This window comes from Panulirus ornatus, chromosome 69 (assembly GCF_036320965.1).
Source record: "Panulirus ornatus isolate Po-2019 chromosome 69, ASM3632096v1, whole genome shotgun sequence".
NCBI classification, from domain to species: domain Eukaryota; kingdom Metazoa; phylum Arthropoda; class Malacostraca; order Decapoda; family Palinuridae; genus Panulirus; species Panulirus ornatus.
In genome coordinates this window covers 12497803-12508995 of record NC_092292.1, presented here as the reverse complement: position 1 = coordinate 12508995, position 11193 = coordinate 12497803, and positions in this window count along the sequence as shown.

The following is an 11193-nucleotide window of genomic DNA, read 5'->3' as shown; positions in this document are numbered from 1 at the left end:
GGATGCTGCTGGGGGCCTCGCTAACCCAGCCTTAAGGGAGTGTGGGAGTTGGAGTGGGAAGTAGTTGAAGGAGGGAGGTGAGGTGAATTTTGTGGGCGGGGAAACAAGGCCTGTCGCTGATCTGCGGATAATGTGTTCCCCTTTCTTCTCTAACGATGCCCATTCTCATCCCCTTCCGCGCTTTCCTGTGGTCCTTGGAATTCCACCAACAATCCTTTTTCCCATTGGGCATCTCAGGGGCCGCCCCCTCTCCCTCCTTCCTACCCATCCCACAGCGTTACGAAGTGTTACATCATCCCCACCCTCACATTTTCTTCTACTACGTCCTTATATCATAGATCAAGTATACGTTATAACGCAGAGACTCGGAATATATCCAGTGATACAAGGTGTTCAAAATGCGCGCGGGAATCGGTATCAGTTGGCTGTAGGAAAAGGGGGTAATGCAGGTTACTTGGTAACTTGGAGCGAGTGACCAGGCTGTCGACCATGGGGTACCCTGGTCAGACACAACGCGCGGCTTAGGGGGAGTCGGATATAAAATATTACATTAACGAATTCTGGATCCATGTAGAGAGAGAACTCCTGACTTAATGTCATATATATATATATATATATATATATATATATATATATATATATATATATATATATATATATATATATATGATTCAATCATATATATATATATATATATATATATATATATATATATATATATATATATATATATATATATATATCAGGGCATGTGGGGCGACTGGGGTAAACTATGGAAAGCTGTGTAGGTATGTATATTTGCGTGTGTGGACGTATGTATATACATGTGTATGGGGGTGGGTTGGGCCATTTCTTTCGTCTGTTTCCTTGCGCTACCTCGCAAACGCGGGAGACAGCGACAAAGCAAAAAAAAAAAAAAAAATATATATATATATATATATATATATATATATATATATATATTCTTCTTTCTTTCTTTCTTTCATATTATTTGCCATTTCCCGCGTTAGCGAGGTAGCGTTAAGAACAGAGGACTGGGCCTTTGAGGGAATATCCTCACCTGACCCCCTTCTCTGCTCCTTCTTTTGGAAAAAAAAAAAAAACTCGTACGTCAGTAGTTCATACAATTTCATTTAAAGTATAATTTTTCTATACATGTGACACGACATGTTTCGTGGGGACAATCCATAAAGTTATCTAAATCCGAACATGTACAGAAAAATTTACGTGTTGGATAAAATACATGTTGTAATGTTGTGTGTCACTGCATACGTCGTATGCGTGACTTAGGTTCATTCTGAAATGTTGTAACGAAATGTTGTTTAATGAATACGTTATACGCGTGACTGACTAACTGCTGCCGTTTTTTTACAGTCGAAAACACGTCATATTAGTCTCCTCCCCCTTCACCAACCAGACGATCTACGTTAATTCATTATTTTGAGCAATCACGCAAAATGATGAAAGTATTGCCCACGGAAAACGGATCCTTACAGCTAACTGAGACAATCAGACAACCTTCACATTTTCGGAATTCTAATATGAACGCGATATACGCACCAGATCACACTGGCTTGACCACCCCCACACTTTCTCATGTTGCTGAGGAACCTCTCGGTCAAGAAGGAGCGTATAAGAACAATCTATATCTTGAGATCGTGCAGAGAAAATCCTTTTTATCCCCCTCAGGGTTCGTGGAAGTGTACATCACCCTAAATTCTTGGAGGTAAAATTGCTAAATATCTCCTTGGAGTTTAGGAGGCTTAAATATCCAGTGTCATTGTGTATACAGGTGTACAATACCACAACACCAGTGTCTGGAACAGTGCGAAGACCACTTTAACTTCTGCAGCGTCTGAGGTATAAAGACCCACTAGTTCTTCCCTACTCTGAAGACACAGACACACCTCCAGTACCTCGTCCTCCTCGTAGACGTGTTATCTTCTTAAGAGGCCATGACGCTTAGGATCACTACGAATTCCCTTTATCTCTAGTCAAGTTTCGAGACGAATCTCCATCTCACTTCCTGGTCCGGGACGGCAGCGTCCAATGCAACGATGGTCTTGATATCTGATATAGAAAGGCCGATCCTCCGCGCCCCACCTCATCGCATTAGAGGGAAGGAGATCCATCACGAACTTCTGATTTTCGAGGGAGGCAAAGCCCCTCATCAACTCCCCCTGTTCTTGCGGACCCGGACGCTTATCATATCTCCTGATGCTGAGACGCCATTAACCTCGGTCTTGGATACCGGAGAAACCAATTTCCTCCTCTTGGTTTTGGTGGGCATTCAGACCCATCACCATCGCCTGATCACGGAAGGAATGAAGCGCCATTACCTCCTGCTTGGCTGGGGAGGCATCAGGCTCTCAGTAATGTGGGATAATAACCACAATGTATAGTGATTGCTGGGACCGCTACGTTCTGGTGTGGAGGAGGAGGAGGAGGAGGAGGCCCAGTGGTGGTCGCTCTCCGGCGGAGACCTAATGACCACCCACGGCTCGCCTGCCCCACCACCTGTAATATATATGCCTAGGACAGCATCTGTCCTCCTCCTCCCCTCCTCCCTTCCTCTCTCTCTCTCTCTCTCCTTTCTCCCTCCTCCCACCGTGATCTCCACCCACCCAGGCCTATCTCTAAGACCCCTTAACACTTAGTCCAAGGCCGTGAGATGTTCTATGGACAACCCTTCTCAGCTATCACGTCCCGTTCCACTATCCTATCCCATCCACTTCATCGTATCTCTCTAATGGTTCACTTGTCCTTGGTCTCATCCATCTCCTCCCCACCTATCCCATCTATTCCACACCCACCTGCCCCATGACCCACCACCCTCACCCTACCACCAGACCCTCACTGACGCGAAATAAAACCTCCCACAATTTTTCCCACGTGGGTTATATAGACCATAGGCCTCCCTCCTCCTGCTCTGTGAGGTGATTCTCATCTCTCATCTCATCTCTCTCTCTCTCTCTCTCTCTCTCTCTCTCTCTCTCTCTCTACATACGATCACATATGCGTGATATAACCAAACGACGTTTTGTGTGTGTGTGTGTGTGTGTGTGTGTGTGTGTGTGTGTGTGTGTGTGTATTTTCTTGTGTGCCGGTGATAAGAAATAAGAAACTTATACACGTTATCATTTACAATCGCCCCCTCACATGTGGTTACCCAGACATAGAGGAAAAGCAGAAAGACTACATCCATTTGTCTCTTTACCCTCATGGTAACACTGTCTCACGAAGATTCGAATCACTACTCAGGAAAGATTCGATCTACTTAAAGATTCGATCTACTTTCCCCTAAAGCTTCGAATCACCATCTGATAAAACCTCATACCACTAACAAAGCTTCGAGCTACTGTACAGGAATAATTCGAACAACTTTCCTATAAAGCTTAGAGTCACCATCTCATAAACCCTAACACCATTGTCCAACGAAGCATCGAACCACTGTATGGCAAAACTTCGAACTACTCTTCAATGAACCTTCGAATCACTATCTCATAAACCCCTTAAGCAACTGTACAATAAAAAAAAAGAATTCGAACTACCATGATCTGAGGCTTCGAATCACAATTCGATGAACCCTCATACCATTGTCTAACGAAGCCTCGAGCCACCGTCCGGGGAATCTTAGAAACGTTTCGTTCGCTAACTTGTGCGGTGACGTTCGAAGCGAGGCAAGCTACTCAGCAGTTCCCAGGCTTGAAAATCCAAACACAAGTTGCACGATATTGTCTTGCTTTTCTCCCAACCGGATGATACATATGCACTCAAACACTTACCATTTAACGCTCCTCTTCAATGGAATCTGGTCACTCAACTCTAACGAAGCTGCTTCATGAATCCTTACCGTAATTTGCCTGAAACAAAAGGGAAAAGAGAAATTTGAACATTTGCACATGGTTGAGGAAGTCATAGAAACCCGTGTATATCAAAAGATAATGAAAAGAAATATAAAACAATGATCTTTATCGTATATATATATATATATATATATATATATATATATATATATATATATATATATATATATATATATATTGCAGGAGGTCACAGTGGTGGGCGTGATCTACAATATGCATATGATCACGAGAAAAACAATGAAACATGATAAGGAACTTATCGCGTTATATCTTCCTCGTGTATATATATATATATATATATATATATATATATATATATATATATATATATATATATATATATATACACGTGACAATCACTATAATCTTTTACTATGATCTAATAACCATGTCCATAAAAATCTAATTTTCGTCTGTCGTCCAACACAGGACCTGATGTAAACACTTAGTAACGTGTGACATACTTGTCTTACAGGTCACATCGTGATGACGACCTGTCCCTCTGACCTGGAGACAACCTGCCGAGGCGTCAGTCACCTACTTTGAGAACAAATGCTCATGATGACTGACCCAAACAAAGCCTCGTTTTTTGAGACATATGGACTTTAAAGTTCCTTACGAAAAGGTTGAAAATCGTTCTTAAAATATCGTAGTTACGCCTTATAAGAGTCTTATTAATCACTTGGATCGTAACCAAACCTTGTGTTACGTCGGTCATGAAACTACTACAAAAACCTATATGCGCATGAGCAGCAACACACGGGTCTGCAGGTGTAGGCGACGGTGTGTGGCGGTGGTGGTGGTGGTGGGGTTGAGAGAGCATTGCAGTGAGGGTGGGTAGGTTGGCGTGGGAGGTGGGAGGAGGGATGAACCTGTCAAGTAGCACAGTGTGTGTGAGGTATAGCCACGAGCCTGGTACATTTGGTCACCAGTTGGATCGTGCGGTCTCACAGGTCACAACCTGACCCCGTTGTGTGGCGCAGCTGCGACCTGGTGGGAATAAATGCTGCATGGGGTTAGTGGGTGGCTACTGTGTCTGGGTGTGAGTGTAGCTTGACGAAAAGTAATATATATATATATATATATATATATATATATATATATATATATATATATATATATATATATATATATATATATATATATATATATATTTCATTTATTATACTTTGTCGCTCTCTCCCACGTTAGCGAGGTAGCGCAAGGAAATAGACGAAAGAATGGTCCAACCCACCCACACACATGTGCATATACATACACGTCCAGACACGCACATATACATACCCATACATTTCAACGTATACATAAATGTACATACACAGACATATACATATATACACATGTACATAATTGTATTCATGTCATCGCTGAACTGCAACCTAGGGACGAGGGTTCTCAAGTAAGTCGACGTGACGGTGGCGGGGTTGGTGCAACAGCTTCTCGAACTGTCGCCTGATGTCCAGGTGATGGTTGGGGATAGAGGGAAGGGTCATCAATGTGTTGAGCACCTTTTGATAAACAGTGTGACATGAGGGGAAGGACAATCTTGCATGCTTTTTCAGCTCTATCAGCCAGTGTTGTGTGGCGAATAAAAAAGGAAACACCAAGGCCAGGCAACATAGGTGAGTCTAGGACGAATGGAAGTTGTGTAGATGCTCTCTGGTTCAGGTGCAAGGAGGACAATTGCTCCGAGTCACCGAACGTGTGGAGACAATAGGTGGGAGCTCTCATGAAGGCAGGACCGTGCACCGAACACCCTAGTTTTCGACTACAAGTGAATTCTAAAAGCTTGGGAGACTGGACTTCCAGGCGGGGGTAAGGAGCCTTCAGAGATGCAGCGTATATCTCATGCCACGGTAACCCTCGGTTATGATAAGAGAATATCCTCAACAAGTCTCAGTATCAAATGACTATAAATTTTCCTGATTCCTCAGACTTGGAGGACTCGAAACCACTGATTTTTAGAGCCCTCAACACTATAATGTTCAAGAGAGTGTCTACCAGGTGCAGAGAAGAGTCGACACTTGAAATGCTCAAGGTCATTCATGGCTTTCTCTAACTTGCCAGACGTACCTATAACCTAATTACACTTCTCACATTGACAATTACACACAGCCTGGCGCGATTTTGATGTCATCCTTACTGGAGTTTCTTGGACCCATGGCAATCAAAATAGTCATATAATGATATCTAACACAGCTGCCAGGTCTTTCAGCTTGCCTTTCAGCATCTCTTTCTCTGATTATCTATACTACTTGCCCTCAACACACCTGAGATCAGGATGTAACATATTGGGCTTTGGCTTCAGAAACCAATATTCAAACCCTATTGGTCTGTATCCTTACGAGCAACAACGATGAGTACAACGCTGACTACAATCAGAGTTAGACCGAGCATGGTGGACAGGGCCTTGGAGCAGGGAAAGAGTTTCAGCAAGGTTATCAACATTAGATTAGATTAGATATCTCGAACATTACTATAGACTTCAGCAAGTAGGAGCGCATAGAGAAACCTTTTTATTTCAGGACACCCTCAACTGAAAGAGTTGCGGGAGCTGAATTTGGAATCGAAGAGCATGAGTGAGTTCGATGTTGGCCAAAGGATCTCACCAGTATGAGAATAGTGGTCTCATGATGGCTGGAAATGGGCCAGTGGCAGAGTCATTCTTGATGGGAGTGAGCTGAGGTTGGACGTGTTTGCAGACAGCATACGAGCCTCCGTGATGGCAACAGCCCTTAACTGACCTGATTGTGGAGATGATCCCATCAGCCATGGAGAGAGATGTGACATGCGAGAGTAGTAGGGAGGGTGGTACTCCAAGCTACAGTCGAGGATAAGAGTGTAGATTCGTGTGGGTCCTCCTCCTCCTCGAGATGACCTCTGGTCACAAGGGACTCACCCGCGGCTTCGGACAGGGAAAAGAAAGATAACGACGAGATTTTCAGCCCTACAGTAACGCTCGTGTTTGTGTGGCCGTTCCCACGCTTCGAACGGTACACACGGGAAGGGGACTGCGTGAGTAAATCACACATGACGTATGGTCATAAACACTGCCACAACCCCTTGGAATATCTGGCCGGCAGCTCTGACCTCCACTGCCCACTGTCTCTGGCACAGTTCAATGCTGTTCACTTCCCTCACTGCTTCTTTTTTCTTTTTTCCAGTCGCGCGATTATCCCATGTGGTGCACTAAGGTAGTATGGACGAAGAGGACTACGCAAAAGAGGAGTCCACCTTAGACCTCATATCTTATAAGGACTTGTATGTGAACAACTACATAAGGTGCCGACCAATACCTTGCATAACTGTATACAACGGTGATCCCTTGTGGACCCAATGGCATGGCCGACGTGGCTTATGCTGTACCTCATCTCCTCCCAGCAAAGAAAGACTTGGTCTCTGGTCCAGACTCTTACCACTGTCAAGTGAAATTGCGATCCTGAATAATACCATTCCCGTCTCTCTCTATATTGCGCCCGATAGACATACGCAAGACCATCACATAAAACCGAGTGCCCTGACTTAGGCTTCAAGGTCTAACGTTTCGAGAAATTCTGGGGAAGATGTGACGGACGGTAACATTCTCGAGAAGGATATTCCGAGGGTGCTCCCAAAATCTACGCCACGCCCAGGGATCGTGCAGTGAACGTTGTGTAACTAGTGTGTCGTATCTGCCTTAATCTGTGCCACCTCATTAACACTCTCTCTCTCTCTCTCTCTCTCTCTCTCTCTCTCTCTCTCTATATATATATATATATATATATATATATATATATATATATATATATATATATATATATATATATATATATCCTAGCCTAAGCCAGGTACTTAATTAATCGACCAGCCACTTGGGGAGGATGAACAGGTGGGTGGACTGTGGACCGACTGCCGAGACCGGGATTCGAACTCAAGCTGCCAGGAAGACGCTAACACCTATACACCACTTAGACCCATGACACGTAATGTGTTTCTACTTTCGTTTAAACCAATTCTGAAACTTGAGACATCTCGTGAACTCACCAAATCACTTAGATTTTCATGTGTCACCTTCATTATAGCACTGTATTTCCCCGTGAAGGATACGTGAACCCTAAACTTCACGTCAGCGTCATGAGTCGTCATTCTCTATCATAATGGTTGTACTTGTACCCAACTGAACCCTTTCCTCTGACGGGAGGAGGAGGAGGAGGAGAAGGACCTACCTCCCTCCCTCTCTCGCTCCCTGGGACCCAGGGCTCATACGGGGCCCAGCCTGTCACCCTCCTAGGTCGAAGCATTGTACCCCATTGTAAGCTCCATACTTGCCCCTTACCTCTACCCCTCAGCCGCCTAACCTTTGCCACATGCTATCACTGAGTTGCTTTGTCCATGTATATCTAGACAAATCAGAGTTTCAAAGTCATTGTGTGTGTGTGTGTGTGTGTGTGTGTGTGTGTGTGTGTGTGTGTGTGTGTGTCGTAATATACTCCATGAGGCGTTACGGGACACTGCCTGCGTGAGGTTACACCACGAGCGAAAAGTCACCTTTGGCGCGGTTTTACCATCATCAGTTGACGGAAAAGAATTAAAGTCTCGTGAGCGAACGTTCCGCTTCAAAGGAATCCATTCCTGGCCCTGCTGCTGAATGTGGCGCTCCCTTGGGCTACAGGAAGTCCTTATAAGACTACAAGACATGGTACTTGACCCGTCTCAAGATGGACTACTAAGCCCAGGCTTGTACAGTGTAACTAATTAATGTACAACTGAAATCCTTGTCAGACACTTGCCGGATGCACAATGGACTCGCCGTTGACATGAGCACCAATCAAAATCAGTGCCCAACACCGGGACACTTTAGGAAAAAACAGAAGTGGGTTCTGAAATGGTTATAAGTAAACACATTCTCTACAGACTATCGAAACCAGATGAGGTTTGAAAGCGTGGAAAGATGATGACATTAAATGACACACTGACACAGAAGTGGGTTCTGAAATGGTTATATGTAAACACATCCTCTACAGACTATCGAAACCAGATGAGGTTTGAAAGCGTGGAAAGATGATGACATTAAATGACACACTGACACAGAAGTGGGTTCTGAAATGGTTATATGTAAACACATTCTCTACAGACTATCGAAACCAGATGAGGTTTGAAAGCGTGGAGAGATGATGACATTAAATGACACACTGACACAGAAGTGGGTTCTGAAATGGTTATATGTAAACACATCCTCTACAGACTATCGAAACCAGACGAGGTTTGAAAGCGTGGAAGGATGTTGCCATTAAATGACACACTGACACTCATCTGAGTACCTACAGAAAATACACTACGGGTACACTCACTCGAAAGGGGCTTTCCGTGGGACACTTGCGTCAACTGGATTGCAGTCTAGTTACTGGAAATGAGATACAAATGGAAGAAATACTGTCTGGAAAAGTGCCATTGCCCAAATGTGGGAAATATCCTCCTATGTGCTGGTTTAAGCTTTAAGATAAACCTCGTCCTAATGTGCGCAGCTAAAGCACATAATCCACACTGAGAAGGATGGGTCTCGTACCATCCAAGTCTGTCGACGACAGGGAGAGAATTGCGAAGTGTCTTTCGAGTTTGGACGAAGGTCGATGTCCAGGTTCACGTGTGATATACAGCGTCGGACAGAGCGATCCTCAAACGTCAATTATGCTAAGCAGGCGACCCAGCAATACATCAAAGTGATCACTAACATCAAATCTTCCTTACCTCGTACCCTTGCCTTTGACCTCCGACCTCTAAAAGATGGAGAAAGTAAGCAACACGCGTCTAGCAATCCCCCTCCACGCACACATTTTCCAATTTGACGTCATCGTTCATACCGAAGGCGTGGCACCAAGGGACCGACATGCAGAGAGGAGGAGAGACGGATGCCTCACCCCTACAGACCTGTGGATAGCTACGGCCGCCACCAGTCATCGCCTTTCCTTAGGATAGCTACAAATGCCACCAGTCATACCAGTTCTTCAGCCAACATGGACTCCTAAATGACCCCGTGACCTTGATTCATTAACTCCCTGACCTTAGAAATTACCACTGGAACACTTGAAGGTCAAAACTTACTTCCCTAATCTGTTCTTTCTTCTCTAATCCATTCATGTCTTTCAGACAAACAGAGGCGGACAGTAGAGGTAATATGGTACCCCTTTCTCACAGCGCTGATGAGAGTTACCGCCTACCATCCACAGCCCTAAGGCGGCCTTCGGTACCCGAGACCCTTGCCATCGCCTGAAACCTTCAGTAACACGGCCCACGACCTGAAACTCCCTGTAGCACCTCAGATGACATGAATCTCTCCGAGGCTTCGACGTTTACGTCTTCAACGACCCTGGTTACTCGACAGGAGGGGTAGCCGAGGGATACCCAACAAACCAACATGATCTTCCTTGTATGAACGAAGGAAGACAGGAGACCACAAGTTATACCTGAAGGTGCTCGTGACGCTAGAAACCAACTCTTGCCAAGCGAAACCACCTCCACCACCCCACACTACACCCCAACATACGAAACCACCCCATACTACCCCCAGCATCTGAAACCACCCCACACTACCCCCAACATTCGAAACCATCCCACACTACCCCTAACATTCGAAACCACCCCACACTACCCCCAGCATCCGAAACCACCCCTCACTACACCCAAAATTCGAAACCACCCCTCACCCCCATATACATGTATCATACACATATGTATCATACACATACACATATGCACCATACACATACATATGTATCATACACATCAACATGTACGAAAACTCTCGCAGTGCTCAAGATTCTCTACATAAATTCATGTATTTGCCTATAATAACTGACGTTATTCTGTAGCACCTGACATTACCCATAACACCTGACTCTCTTGCTATTTGCATAAATTCAACTATTTACATATTAACCTCTGACGACACCGGCACCATCCGTCATCACCTGTAGCAAACGTAACGCCTGTAACACAAGAAGTCGTCTGTAACATCACCTACAGCACCTGAAATCACATGTATTAGCTGAAACCACTTGCAAATAAATGAGACCCCCAGGAATAGTAAATAAACAAGGAAACACAGTGACAAACTGGTACAGTCTGTAACCATCTGAATGCAACCAGTGCTTGTAACCTCCTGAAACTTGTTACAAAAGGAAAAATGGTTCTGTATATATCTCTGAAGCCTTGAGCATCTGATGAAATATAACTTTCTGAAGCCACATGCAATCGTCTGAACCCAGCCACTTACCTGTATATACCTGAAACCCCCTGTAATTATCTGATGAAACTGTAACTTTTGAGCTACATGCATTTACCTGAAACT